At 40.4% G+C, this 13,408-nt stretch overlaps 2 long non-coding RNA genes across 2 annotated transcripts in view; one reads left to right on the forward strand and one right to left on the reverse strand.

The window, feature by feature from the left end:
- The window catches only part of LOC108541168 (uncharacterized), a 14,860-nt gene extending 10,625 nt beyond the window's left edge, over positions 1 to 4,235 (reverse strand). Inside the window, exons 1-2 of the long non-coding RNA XR_001888889.1 lie at positions 3,554 to 4,235; positions 1,255 to 1,329 (exon numbers count right to left, since the gene is read on the reverse strand). This is a non-coding gene — a long non-coding RNA (uncharacterized LOC108541168). The remainder of the gene's footprint in view (positions 1 to 1,254; positions 1,330 to 3,553) is intronic.
- LOC108541167 (uncharacterized) lies at positions 1,222 to 3,477 on the forward strand. The gene is made up of 2 exons (XR_001888888.1): positions 1,222 to 1,353; positions 2,666 to 3,477. It is a non-coding gene; the product is annotated as an uncharacterized LOC108541167 (long non-coding RNA).
- Positions 4,236 to 13,408: the final 9,173 nt, after the last annotated feature.

Raw genomic sequence — 13,408 nt, forward strand, 5'->3', positions numbered from 1 at the left:
CCACTGCACTCCAGCCTGGGCGACAGAGTGAGACTGTCTTAAAAATATATATATAATATATAATAAGTATATATATAAATAATGTGTGTGTATATATATGTATATATATGCCCTTTGCAGAAAACTTCAAAATACAGAAAAGTGCAAAAAAGGAAAAAAAGGCACATAATTTTGCCAGGAAACAAAAAGAAACACTTTTTGTTTCCTTCCCATTCTATAAAAAGCTTTTGTAGTGTTTTATAAATTTTCTTCCCACTTAATAATGTCATGTTGATTAATATTCTAATACATTGTTAACGACTGCAGTATTACATTATATGGGTAGTCAATAATTTATTTAACCAATCCTCTGTTGTTGAACATTGAGGATATCTTTTGAACATGTTATCTCTCTATAACAAATAATGTGCATATGAATGTATCCGTGTAAATGAGACCTTGTAGTTCATTGAATGTGTCTAGGTAATGGTTAGAATAGGCAGAGTTGTGCTGTATTAGTGAAAATAAGGGTACTGCTGTTGATAAGAGCCCATTTTAGGTATAAAGATAGCTGTAACAGCTGGGCACGGTGGCTCACGCCTATAATCTTAGCACTTTGAGAGGCTGAGGTGGGCGGATTGCCTGAACTCATGAGTTCGAGACCAGCCCGGGCATCGTGGTGAAACCCCATATCTACTAAAATACAAAAAAAAAAAAATTAGCCAGACGTGGTGGCGTGCGCCTATAGTCCCAGCTACTTGGGAGGCTGAGGCAGGAGAATTGCTTGAACCCGGGAGGCAGAGGTTGCAGTGAGCCGAGACGGTGCCACTGCACTCCAGCCTGGCTACAGAGCAAGACTCCGTCTCAAAAAAAAAAAAAACAAAACAAAAAAAACAAAATAAAGATACCTGTAAGACCCATTTGCCTTCCAACTCAGAGCTGCCATACTAGCATCATTCCTAGGTGAGATATCTTTTTCCCCCACACATCTGTAGCCTCCAGAAATAGATCAGAATATTTTAGGCACCTTTAATTTAAGCTAATTTCCCCTCACCTATTCCTTCCTGCTTCTGGCTTCTCCTCATTATGGCTGGTTTTTTGTTTGTTTTGTTTTGTTTTTTTAATGAGCTTAATAGTAATCCTGGACCAAGGACCCTGTGTGTTTACTTTCTGTCAGAAAGCATCTCCATTGTGTTGTGTAAAGTAGCCTGTATGACCGTTTATATCACCTCTTTTATTTGACAGATACAGAAAATTGAAGGATTAATATCATACCGAGACCCTCATTTTTGGCGTCATTCTGCTAGTATTGTGGCAGGAACGATTCATATACAGGTGACGTCTGATGTGCTAGAACAAAGAATAGTACAGCAGGTAAAATATTTTGTTTTTAAAGTAATTTCAATTGAGGTAAATCATACCCCAAATTGTACACCTCATAAGTTATATGGCTCAGTAGTCATTTACTATTCAAAAATATCAATCTTCCAACTCTTTTTTTTTTTTTTAAGACAGGGTCTCACTGTGTTGCCCAGGCTGGAGTGCAGTGGCATGATCTCGGCCCACTGCAACCTCCGCCTCCTGGGTTCAAGCAGTTCTCCCTACCTCAGCCTCCCAAGTCACTAGGATTATAGGCACCCGTCACGATGCCCACCTATTTTTTTTTTTTTTTTTTTTGTATTTTTGGTAGAGACAGGGTTTCACCATGTTGGCCAGTCTAGTCTCAAACTCCTGACCTCAGGTGATCCGCCTGCCTCGACCTCCCAAAGTGCTGGGTTTACAGGCGAGCCATCATTCCCGGCCTAATCTTCCAACTCTAACGATAATATCACTTACTTTTTACGTCTAGATTTGTTTTATATCTAAAATTGCTAAAATAAATGAAGTTTTGTGTTTAGAGGATAAGCTTTAGTTAATGTAAAAAATTTCATTTATGAATTTGGTTCATCTTGGTTCCCAGTAGATTATCAAAAAATAAGTTATTATAAATATACTCCTAAATTAGTAATAATTTGGCAGGGTATATGCTATGTTTGGAGATAGAGGTCAGAAAAAAAGCCGTATTCTAGATGTGCCAAATTGGAAACAATGGTTGTTTTCCTTTTCTGCTGTGAATGTCAAATCAGTAATTTACTGACCTAAAAGAGTCTAATATTTTAACTAACTAAATGATGAACATTACTTTGAAGATTTATCTTGGACTAGTGTAACTGTTTGTTTGTTTGTTTGTTTGTTTACTCATTCATTTTAGAGACAAGATCTCACTGTGTTGCCCAGGCTGGTCTCAAACTCCTGGGCTCAAGCGATCCTCCTGCCTCAGCCTTCCTGGGCCACTGTGCCCGGCCTGTAACTATTTTAAAAATGTGACACAGGTTTAATATTCCTTATCTAAAATGCTTGGAACCAGAAGTGTTTTCGATTTGGGATTTTTTTTTTTTTAATACTCGCCTTACACTTACCAGTTGAGCATCCCTCATCTGAAAATCCAAATCCAAAATGCTCCAATGAGCATATTTCCTTTTAGCACCATCTTGGCACTCAAAAAGTTTCAGATTTTAGAGCATCTCAGATTTCGTATTTTCAGATTAAAGATACTCAACCCATATCAACAATGTACAGCATATTAAGACATGTGTACTAAATGCATTACTCTAAATGCTTCGAAATGTCTGGATTTTTATAACAGGTTACAGGAATACTTAAAGATGCTGGAGTAAACAATTTAACAATTCAAGTGGAAAAGGAGGCATACTTTCAACATATGTCTGGCCTGAGTACTGGATTTCATGATGTTCTGGCTATGACAAAACAAATGGAGTCCATGAAATACTGCAAAGATGGTACTTACATCATGTGAGATAACTCAAGAATTACCCCTGGAGTATGAACAATGAAGATTAAATGACTCAGTATTTGTGACATTGCCAGAAGGATAAAATTTCACATTAACTGTATAGAAACAGAGTTCCCTACTACTGGATCAAGGAATCTTTCTTAAAGGAAATTTAAATACAAGATGAAGCATTATGGTACAAGTGGAGTAATTATTTAAATTATGTGTATAAAAGGAATCAAATTTTGAGTAAACATGATGTATTACATCATCTTCAAAAATAGATATGATGGATTCTAGTGAAGACCAAAATTACTTCTGTTTACTTTCTATCAGGAAGTATCTCCATTGTAAATATGTATTTACATGTTTATTACAAAGACCCAAATTAAAAATTTTTAGTCCATTTTTTGCATAGCGTAAGGATAAAATAGGAATAAAAGTTCTATATTTATGGATTTTCTGTATATAAAACTGGTTTCTAATTATAACTTAAGTCCATTAAGTAAAATCTGTATTGCCACTTTAAATGTAAACTAAATTATTTGGGAGAAACTTCAACCACTGATATGAGATAAGCAGTGAGAATAGGGAAGTGTATAACATCACAGTTTTGATGTATTACAAAACCAACCACTCTATAAAATAAATTTTTTTTACTTTTGATAATATTTGCAAATGAATAATTTATTAGGTTAAAGAACGTATACTAAGTTGTGTCCATGTTATTCATTTACTTACCATGTTCCTTTAAAGTAGAATATTTCATTTCTTGTTATATATTTGACATTCCAAGCTGCTTATCAAGCTGGTATCCAAGCAGTGGTAAGCTTTCATCCTTTCTTAGCTCCATTATGTTGTGAAACAGCCAGTTAAGACAATCGTAAATAATTGTCAACTCACAGTTGAATTCTCTGCCTATGGAGGTAACTTTTTTCTAATTTCTGGAACATATATAAGAAATACCAAAGAATAGGTAGTTATTTCAAAATTTAATAAGTAAAACTTGTCCATAAACATTTGAGCACCATGATATCAAAATACCCTATAACTACTTTCTATAGTCATATCCAATTTATATTTTTTCATTTCCAGTTGTAACTAGATATGATAGATAATAACATGCAGTTTTAGCAGCACCAAAGAATGTTGTCCAAAAGAAACTTTTTAATACCTGTCTATTTATAACCATCTGAATATTTTCATTCTTATATTAAGGATTTTGATAAGTAGGTTGAATTTAGTATGAGTACTATTTTCTTATATATAGCACAATGGCAAACATGTATTATAAATCATATTTTGTCTTACCAATTTTAATATATGAGGGATTTTAGAAATTTGTTGTAAGTTATCTTTATATTCCTTGTCTTTTGGCATAGTTTTTGCCAAAATCTATCACATACATATTAAAATTTTTGAGTGGTGGGAAAAATTTGCATATGATGTTTAATGCAATTTTTGTACATTTAGAAACAATTGTAAAGTAGATAGGTGCAATAAATATTACACCAAAGTTAAAATTGTCACCCCCCCCCCCCCCCCCCCCCCCCCTTTCCCTTAAAAGATCATATAAACAGCAAAAAAATAATTTTGATGTGAGCATATTAGAGTGAGAAGAGAGAGCAGGGGCTGAAGGTTAGGAGGTACAATTAGGAAATGATGGAAAACTCGCCGGGCGCGGTGGGTCAAAGGCCCTGTGAAGCGCCAGCCTTTGGGAGGCCGAGACGGGCGGAGTCACGAAGTCGAAGATCGAGACGCATCCTGGCCTAACATGTGAAAACCCCGCTCTTACTAAAAATACCAAAGAACTGCCCGGCGACGGTGGCGGCTCGTTAGTCCCCAGCTATCCGGAGGGCTGAGGCAGGAGGAATGCGTAAAGCCCGGGAGGCGGAGCTTGCAGTGAGCTGAGATCGGCCCACTGCCACTCGCCAGCCCAGGCGACAGAGCGAGACTCCGTCTCAAAAAAAAAAAAAGAATATGGAAAACCGTCGGCCGGGGCGGTGGTCAAGCGCTGTCAATCCCAGGCACTTTGGGAGGCCGAGACGGGTGCGAATCACGAGTCAGGAGATCGAGACCATCCTGGCTAAGCACGGTGAAACCCCGGTCTCTACTAAGAGAAAAATTTACAAACAAACTAGCCGGCGCGAGGTGGCAGGCGCCTGTAGTCCCAGCTACTCGGGAGGCTGGAGGCAGGAGAATGCTAAACCCGGGAGGCGGAGTGTGCAGTTGAGCGAGATCGGGCCACTGCCTCCCAGCCTGGCGACAGAGCGGAAACTCCGTCTCAAAAAAAACAAAAAAAAGAAATAAAACCTGTACTGAAAGCACCAGGGTACTGTGTTTCGCTGCATGCAAATCATTGCAACCTAGGGCCAGGTGCAGTGTCTCATGCCTGAAATCATGGCAACTATTGGGAGGCTAAATGGGAAAGGATAGCTGTGAGCCCAGGAGTTTGAGAACAGCCTGAGCGCAACATGTAGCAAGATTCCACTCTACAAAAAATTTTTAAAAATTAGCGGGACATGGTGCACCACACCTCTTGGGAGGGCTAGAGGCAGGAGGATGGCGCTTGGAAGCCTAGGAGGCCAAGGCTGCAACTCTCAACCTGGGGACACAGCAAGGATCTTATCTCAAAAAAAAAAAAAACAAAATCGCCGCGCGGTGGCTCAAGCCCTGGAATGCCCAGCACTTTGGGATGCCGAGACGGGCGGATCACGAGGTCAGAGATCGCGAGACATTCCCGTGGCTAACACGGTGAAACCCCGTCTCTACTGGATAAATTACAAAAAAACTAGCGGCGAGGTGGCAGGCGCCTATAGCCCAGGCTACTCGGAGCTGAGGCAGGAGAATGGCGGGAACCCGGGAGGCGAGCTTGCAGTGAGCTGAGATCTGGCCACTGCACTCCAGCCTGGGCGAGCAAGCGAGACGACTGTTCTGTCAAAAAAAAAAAAAAAAAAAAAAAAAAAAAAAAAAAAAAAAAATTCCATGCAACTTTCAGGCAAATCAGCCTCTCTGAGATATCTTTTTTTTTTTCCTCATACATAAATTAAATAAAACCTGCTCAAATCGTGCACAGGATTTGGGATCAAAAAAGTATAATGTAATTGGAAAGCACGTGTAAGTTAGAAAAAGGCTAAATAAAAACAAAGAATTGTATACTATTTTAAGCCTGACTTCAAAGGTAGCCATCATTAACTGTCTCTTGTTTTTCTATGTAAATCAGCATCTCAAAGAGGAGTAAGGTTAGATGTTTAATGTATTAAATAAGTTAAAAAATAATATCCCAAAATAGAAGCCTGTTTTGAGGAGTGAGTTTGGAGTTTTCTTTTGTTCAGAGGACACAGTCTCACCTCTGGTTGCCCAGGCTGAGTTCAATTGCTACATGATCATAGCTGCACTGGCAGCCTTGAAACTCCTGAGCTCATAAGCAATCCTCCCACCTCAGCCTCGTCCAGTAGGTAGGGACTGCAGGTGGCACACTACCACGCCCAGCTAATTTGATTATTTGTTTGTAGAGACAGGTTGAACATGTTGCCCTTGGCAAGTCTCGGAACCTCGTCTCGGCTCAAGTGACCCTTCCCACCGTGCTTCTTCCCAACAGTATTAGATTGTAGGCATGAGCACTGCACCTGGCCCAGAAGCTGTCTTAATACTTCATTTGCCCCAAGAAAGGTGATGGTGGTGTATATACCACACCATTAATTCTATCTTCCTGGTCCCTTTCTCTCCAACCATGGTTTTCTATTACCCAAGTTTGGGAGCCTCATGATGTAGACCTTAGAATAAATTTACATTCTTTCTGATAATATAAATGTTTATTGTTTCTTTAACGGTATAACTGATCAAGCCCGGCACAGTGGCTTACACCATATAATCGCCAGCCACTTTGGGAAAGCTGAGACAGGAGGACACCTGAAACCCAGGGGTTAAGACCAGCGCTGAGCGAACATAAGAGATATCCCCATCGCTCTAAAAAAAACAGAAATAACCGTGATCAAATTTTAAACTTTTCTAATTTCATCAGAAAAGTTAAGCTACATTAATTCGATAATCTCGTAACCAAAGGATCCTGGTTTTACTTTAGATTGATTGATTCTGCCCTAAAATGTCTACTGATAGTAATAGCAGAGATGGGTTTTTCTTACTAGTTATTTAGTCACATGGTCAAAGTGTCAGAAGAGTAAATGGCATAAGACCTTCACTTCTTTCACTCCACATACACAGCTCTCGCTTTCTAGAAACGACCATTTCTTGTCAGTTCTAACTATCTATCCGAGATGTTATATGCATACACAAGAAAAAATGTGTGTATTAATTCTTTCACTGTATGAAATGTATCTCCAGTAATTGAGAGAACAGTAAAAAGCATTCTTTTTTTACTGCCGGTAATAACTCCATTGATGGATTTTTTTTTTAAGATGTTGGTCTAATCTTTTGCTATGCTAGACAATACTAATATGAATAGCCCTTATACGCAGACGATTCTTTGCATGTGTGCAAAGTAAATATGTAGGGTAAGTTCCTACAAGTGGAATTCAGAGTCAAAGGTTTGGAACATTCTATAACTTTGGAAAAATACACTAAATTTTACTCCATTGAGATGGTACAGCTTACCTTCCTGCCAGAATGTTAGATGTCTGTAAAATGGAAAGAGAGAAACATTTGCTTATGCCTTAATAGCGCAAAATTAAACTATATAGAAGATTACTATTTAGATGCTGAGCTCATTTATAAAGGCCACTAAAAGTTCATTTCATTTTAGAGCGATTTTGCCAGAAGAAAATTTTCTGGTAAACTTACTTATTTAATTTAATTAAAATGGAATTACCAATTTTTTTTTTTTTTATTTTTTTTTTTAAACGACAGTCTGTCACACAGGCTGGAATGCAGTGGTGCGATCTCTGCTCATTGCAACCTCCACCTCCCAGGTTGAACTGATTCTCCTGCCTCAGTCTCCCGAGTAGCTGGGACTACAGGCACGTGCTCACCATGCCCAGCTAATTTTGTATTTTTAGAGACACTGTGTTGGCCAGGCTGGTCTGGAACTCCTATCCTCAGGCAATCGGCCTGCCTCAGCCTCCCAAAATGCTGGGATTACAGGCGTGAGCCACCATACCCGGCCCTTTTTCTGTCTTATTCCTTGTATCCATAGCACATTTCTGACACAGATGTTCAAAGATGGTCATATGCAGTGCATATAGAAACACCATTCTGTTACATATTTTCTTTCCTGATATTTTTATTAAGGTGTTTTTAACATAGAATAAATGGCCTGGGCGTGGTGGCTCACGCCTGTAATCCCAGCACTTGGGGAGGCTGAGGTGGGCGGATCACGATGTCAGGAGATTGAGACCATCCTGGCCAACATGGTGAAACCCTGTCTCTACAAAAAATACAAAAAAATTAGCTGGGCCGGGTGCGGTGGCTCACGCCTATAATCCCAGCACTTTGAGAGGCCAAGGTGGGTGGATCATGAGGTCAGGAGTTCGAGACCATCCTGACCAACATGATGAAACCCCGTCTCTACTTGAAAAAAAAAATACAAAACTTAGCCAGGCCTGGTGGCTCGCACCTGTAATCCCAGCTACTCAGGAGGCTAAGACAGGAGAATCGCTTGAACCCGGGAGGTGGAGCCGAGATCATGCCATTGCACTCCAGCCTGGGCAACAGAGTGACACTCCATCTCAAAAAGAAAAAAAGAAAAAAATTAGCTGGGCGTGGTGGTGCATGCCTATAATCCCAGCTACTTAGGAGGCTGAGGGCAGGAGAATCGCTTGAACCAGGGAGTCAGAGGTTGCAGTGAGCCGAGGTGGCGCCACTGCACTCCAGCCTGGCAAGAGAGCAATACTCTGTCTCAAAAAACAAACAAACAAAAATCATAGAATAAACTACACAGATCGTAAGTGCTCAGTTCAGTGAAGTGGTGAGGACATGGAGCAACTGGAACTCACTGCTAAAATTAAGTAATACATGCATCCTGCGACCCAGCATTTTCACTCCTAGGTATTTACCCAATATGAAGCATGTGTTTACAAAAAGACTTGCACAAGAATATGTATTCGTAATAGCAAAAAAAAAACTAGAAACAACCCAAATGTCCATCAATAAGAGAATGGATAAGTCAATTGTCATGTATTCATAATGGAATAATAAGCAGTAAAAAGTGAAATTACCATTACATTTAGAAGAATCTCAAAAACATATTAAGTGAAAGAAGGCAGACAGAGTTCATACTGTATTCATTTCATTTATATGAAGTCCAGAGGGCACAGCAGCTCACACCTGTAATCCCAGCACTTTGGGAGACCAAGGTGGGCAGATTGCTTGAGCTCAGGAGTTCAAGATCAGTCTGGGCCATGTGGCAAGACCCCATCTCTAAAAAAATACAAAAATTACCCAGTCATGGTGGCATGCACCTGTGGTCCCATCATTTGGGAAGCTGAGATAGGAGGATCACTCTTGAGCCCAGGTTGAGGCTACAGTAAGCTGCGATTGCACCACTGCACTCCAGCCTGGGAGGCAGAGTGAGATCCTGTCTCCAAAATTTTTTTTCAAATTCATGTATATGAAGTCCAAGAACAGATAAGACTAATACATACTGATAGAGCACAGAAAGTGGGTTTGTATTAGTTTTCTATTGCTGCTGTAACAAATTACCACAAACTTAGTGGCTTAACATGCATTTTCAACCTGAGAAGGCTGATTAGTAAAAGATTTTTTTAAAAAACAATTCATTGCCTTACAGTTCTGTGGGTCACAAGTCCAGGATGAGTCTCATTGGGCCAAATTCAGGGTGTCAGCTGGGCTGTGTTTCTTCCTGGAGGATCTACAGGAGAAATCTGTTTCCTTGGTCATTAAGGTTTTCGGCTGAATTTAGTCCTTACAGACATAAAGCTGTGGTCCCTGTTTCTTCACTGGTGTTCCCAACTTCTAGAGGCCACCTGCATTCCTTGCTTGTGGTCCCCTTCCTCCATCTTCACAACCAGCAAGAGTGGGTCACATAGTTCTCATGCTTCAGATCTCTCCTCCCTCTTCTTTCACCACTGCACCTCTCTGACCTGTTTTGCTTTCCTCTTCTACTTCTAAGGACTCATGCGATTGCACTGGGCCCACCCAGGTAATCCAGGATATCCTCCCCATCTCAAAGTCTTCAAAGTTCCATTTGCCAGGTAAGGTAACATATTCACTGGTTCCAGGCATTAGGGCATGGACATCTTTGGAAGGTCCTTATTCTGGTCATCTTGGGAAAATAAGAGATTTGTTGGAAAGGGGCAGGAAGGATCTTTTTGGAGTGATGGAAATGTTCTGTATCTTGATCAGGGTGGTGGTTACACGTGTATACAGTTGTCAAGTCTTAAACTATAATTTCTACATTATGACATTTTCTTTTTCGAGTATTTTTTATTTTGCTTTTATTTAGAAGCTACTTTGTGCTTGGCACTGTATTAAGCACTTTATGTAATCATCTTGTGCTTTTTTTTTTTTCCTTCTAGCACACTGATATTATCACATATTAAGTTTGCTTTAGGCCGGGCACTGTGGCTCATGCCTGTAATCTCAGCACTCTGGGAGGCCAAGGCGGGCCGATCACTTGAGGCCAGGAGTTAGAGACCAGCCTGCCCAACGTGGCAAAACCCTGTCTCTATAAAAAATACAAAAAGTAGCCAGTTATGGTGGTTCACGCCTGCAGTCCCAGCTACTTGAGAGGCTGAGGCGGAAGGATTGCTTGAGCCCAGGAGGTGGAGGTTGCAGTGAGCCAAGATCACTCCACTGCACTCCAGCCTGGGTGACAGAGCCAGACCCTGTCTCAAAAAAAAAAAAAAAAAGTTTCCTTTAGTTAGTCAAGTTTGATAATGCAGTAAGGTCAACTAGACTCATTCAGGTACATATTATTCCACTTTATGGTTATTTGCTATTTGAATTTAAAACCCAAGGTTTCTCCGTGCAACAAACTTTAATAAATAGATGTGTTAATATTCACACAGTTACAGCAAGCCTGTTTAAGAAAATAATACAATCATTTATGGCTTTTTGTGTTTTATGTTTTTATTTATTTATTTTTAGAGTCTCACTCAGTTGCCAGGCTGGAGAGCAGTGGTGCAATCTGTGCTCACTATAATCTCCACTTCCCGGGTTCAAACAATTCTCCTGCCTCAGCTTCCCGTGTAGCTGGGACTACAGGTGCGTGCCACCACGCCCAGCTAATTTTTGTTTTAGTAGAGACGGAGTTTCACCATGTTGGCCAGGATGGTCTCGATCTCGACCTTGTGATCCATCCACCCACCTCGGCCTCCCGAAGTGCTGGGATTACAGGCATAAGCCACCGTGCCCGGACTGTGTTTTATTTTTAATTATAATTCTTTTCTTCTGTTATCGCAATTTATGGCTTTTTAAACATTCAATAAATTAACTCATAACAAATACTGAAGGCCTTTACACTAAATACACTGCACTAGGAGCTAGCGATAAAGTCATCCGTAATACAAAGTCCTGCCCTAATGGAGCTTACTTCTAATGTAGAAGACAAGACCAGTATGTAATAAAATGTAGTAAATGCTATGAAGAAAAGCAATAACTTACTGAATTTTTGCCATGTTCCAGATGGACACTGTTCTAAACAATAAATATGTGTAATTATTATTTCCATTTTACTGATGCAGAAACTGAGGCAGGAAAAGGTTAATTAACCTGCCCCAAATCATACACGTTGTAAGTGGGAAAGCCAGCTTTCTAAACTAGGCACTTTGGATTCAGTGTTGAGACTTAACTAAAGCAGGGTTCAAGGACAGAGTTATAGAGGTGCCAGAGAGTGGTTGAAGAGGATTTCTATGGAAGAAGACTTCAGCACTGCATTGAAGTCAGGAGGCAGTCTCCAGGATTCTAAACTATCTTCTACTAACAACTACTATTCTAGACTGAGAGAACATCAAATGAAATGCAAGGACATTTGAGACAGGAGGTGCTTAGCATGATTTAAAAAAAAAAAAAAAGCAAGAGGCCAGTGATAGCAGCAAACTTAGACAGACAGCATGTTGAGAACTTGGAAAGTCTGTGGATGGCTCCAAATAAGGTACTGACTTGAGCCAATGTGTTTCAAAAGTATCAGGGTAGGAGAGCAAGAGTAGAATCTCGGGTACAGTTGGAAGGCTTTTGCTGAAGCTGAAGTGAGAGAGGACGGTGACTTGAACAAAGTAACATATTCATGGCCCCTTATTTGTAAGCTTGCTCTTTAAGATAAAAAGACGAATCAGACATAAACCCTTCCTTCAATATGCTTGTTACAGCAGGGAAGAGAAGACATAAATAACTCAAAGATTAGAGAGATTTGATGCCATAAGTAAATAGCAAACTTCAGAATGTGGAAGTTACTTTTATTTTATGAGTTGGGTGTTGCTTTGTTGCCAGGCTGGAGTGCAGTGGCGTGATTATGGCTCACTGCAGCCTTGAACTCTTGGGGTCAAGTGATCCTCCCACCTCAGCCTTCCTATAGTAGCTGGGACTACAGGTGCGTGCTACCACGCCCAGCTAATTTTTTATTTTTTGTTGATACAGGTTCTATATGGTCCAGGTTGGTCTCAAACTCCCGGGCTCCAGCGATCCTCCCACCTCAGCCTCCCAAAAAGCTGGGATTACAGGAATGAGCCATTAAGTCAGGCAGAGGTTACTTTTAGCTGAAGGGAAGAGGGCAAGGCTAGAAAGAGGAAGTGGCATTTGATAGACCTAGGGGACTAGTAAGCTTTGGAAGTATGATGGTAAAGGGATTCAGTCCACCTGGAGTGAACCATGTAAACCCATTAGCAGTTCAGTTTTACATAATCTTGGCCTACAGACATGGGATAAATAGGTCTACAGTTAGGAAGCTTAGGAGCAGGGATTTGTGGGTATTTGAATACCAGGTTAACGATCTGTTACTCTCTGGCCCAGCATGGCAGCTCACGCCTGTAATCCCGTCACTATGGAAGGCTAAGGCATGCGAATCACCTGAGGTGAGGAGTTCAAGAGCAGCCTGGCCAACATGGTGAAACCCTGTCTCTACTAAAACTACAAAAATTAGCCAGACATAGTGGCAGGATTACAGGATCTAGGGGACAGCTACTTGGGATGGGTTGGGGGAGGGGGGGACTGAGGCAGGAGAATCGCTTGAACACGGGAGGCAGAGGTTGCAGTGAGCTGAGAAGAGAGACTTCTGTCTCAAAAAAAAAAAAAAATCTATTACTCTCACAGAGGTTGCTGTAAGCCAAGATTGTGCCACTGTACTCTAGCCTGGGCAAAGAGCAAAACTCTATCTCAAAAAATAAAATAAAATAAAATTATAAAATAAAATAGATCTATTACTCATCCTCTTTTTAGTGTTTGTTATGAGTTAACTTTACCATAGACATGTTAGGTAACCATAAGGGGGTTAGTTGTCTAACCCTGTAAAAAAGCATCAGGTAAATTATACTAACTTACACTTTACAAATGCCTGACTTCAAGCAGACTTTCCTGTCGTTGTTTGCCTCGATTTTCCTTAAGAACAGGATAGGCTTGCCTAATATGAAAGACTGCAAATTGATACAGTGGCCTAGGAAAAAGACTCCCCACCATAGTAGTGAT

This window comes from Rhinopithecus bieti, unplaced genomic scaffold, assembly GCF_001698545.2.
Source record: "Rhinopithecus bieti isolate Rb0 unplaced genomic scaffold, ASM169854v2 scaffold_18354, whole genome shotgun sequence".
In the NCBI taxonomy this organism is placed as follows: Eukaryota; Metazoa; Chordata; class Mammalia; order Primates; family Cercopithecidae; genus Rhinopithecus; species Rhinopithecus bieti.